Here is a 1,658-nt window from a genome sequence, read left to right as displayed (position 1 = left end):
CCAGTGATTGTGTGTTTGTAGGTGTGTGTGTGTGTCTGTGCACAGGTCACGAACATAAAGTCCTGCAACCTTCCTAGTCACCATCCTAAAGCCTCTCCTTTCCTTGTCCTTCCACAGTGTTGAGAGGTCACAAATTCAGTGAATGTCAGATAGATGTACTGAAGTTTGAATCATTTGTGGGTCTTCGTATGCTGTAAACATGTATAGCTGTGTGTGCACATCCCATTACGTCCTAATATGTATCTAACAATACACGACTCCAAACTGTGTGTGTGTGTGTGTGCACGAGTGTGTGTTCTGTGGCCAGCAGGACCAGATTTTGACCTGTGACCCTCCCTGCAGGTCTGGACCTGGATTAAAGGCCTAATCTCTTACCTGTCACTTTACACACCACTGCACATGTCTATAAAGGCTCTGGCAGCCAGGACACAAACCCCCACGCATGCATGCACACATATAAACGTGCACAAAAACCCACATTTTTAAATCCATGCACACACAAATGCTATATACACAGACACTGTTTCAAAAGTACATTTTTAAAAATCGCTGCAAAAAAACAGCCTGCGAGTGCAGGGCGATGCACACGGACACGTCTTACCCAGTGTGTACAGCGGCATCCCGCTGAGCTGAACATGCTGAAGGTGCAGCACTGTGAGCCGGCTGCTCCGCAGCGCTTTAGACAGAGCCTGGACAGGATAGTCGACCAAGGCCACATTGCAGACATCCAGTCTGTAGAGACACACACTCTGAAACACACACACAGTGCAGACAGAGTGAATACAGACAACTGCAGAAAAAAGACTCGTCAGAATGTCTGATCTGACCAAGAGTAGAAAAGAAGAGAAGGGGAGGATGAATATTGAAAGAAAGAGCTTCACCAGCTGCTGTCAAACACTCAGACCTGTGGAAAGACAAGTGGAGAAGGTGCTTCTAAGGACTCGCACTCGAACAGTGGACTGACCTGTCTGTCCTCCCTGACATCAAACACTGGGAAAAAACCCGGAGAAAGAACAACCCTGAGTGACAGGGAGGTTAGGTCCATGCTGCTGGAGGATATGGAGAGCTGTTGGGGCAGATATGGGTGTCTCGGCCAAGGTTATCAAAGTAGATCTCAAAAATGAGAAAAGGTTAAAATTTTCATAAGTTATTCAAAAAGCTAAACATTTTCATTACATAGAAAATGATTTTTTACTTTTTACATTTTGGTGATTATGATTTATAGTTCATGAAAATCTCAACTTATCAGGAAATTTCATTTCTAGTTTGAGTCTAGTTCAGTACACGCAACCACAATCATGGGGAAGCCTGCTGACCTGTCACTAGACGATAATTGACACCCTCTGTAAGGTAAACCACCAAAGGTCATTGCTGAAAAGGCCGGCTGCTCACTGAGTGCTGTTTGGAAAACTGCTAACGGAAAGTTGATTGGAAGGAAAACTGAACAAGCAGCAATAAATGTTCATTGAAACCACTGGAGGGCTTCACAAAGAGTGGACCAAGGCTGGTCCCCACACAGACCCCGAGATGAAAGCCCTGATATTAAAACTAAAAGTGAAACTATAAATAATTATTAAGTCATAATTGTAGCAAAATGAACCAAACACTTACAACAAAGCTAATGCAGAGATATGTTAACCCTTCCACAGCATGTCTTT

At 44.0% G+C, this 1,658-nt stretch overlaps 1 protein-coding gene across 2 annotated transcripts in view; it reads right to left on the bottom strand.

Annotated features, from left to right (window-relative positions):
• daw1 (dynein assembly factor with WDR repeat domains 1) overlaps nt 1-1,658 on the bottom strand; it is a 23,687-nt gene that overhangs the window by 20,304 nt on the left and 1,725 nt on the right. The gene's annotated exons all lie outside the window — the stretch shown is intronic.

This window comes from Haplochromis burtoni, unplaced genomic scaffold, assembly GCF_018398535.1.
Source record: "Haplochromis burtoni strain Fernald_Lab_line unplaced genomic scaffold, NCSU_Asbu1 Contig_160, whole genome shotgun sequence".
Classification (NCBI taxonomy): Eukaryota; Metazoa; Chordata; class Actinopteri; order Cichliformes; family Cichlidae; genus Haplochromis; species Haplochromis burtoni.
Note: the sequence above shows the minus strand (reverse complement) of the source record. Positions and strands in the feature narration are given on the sequence as shown.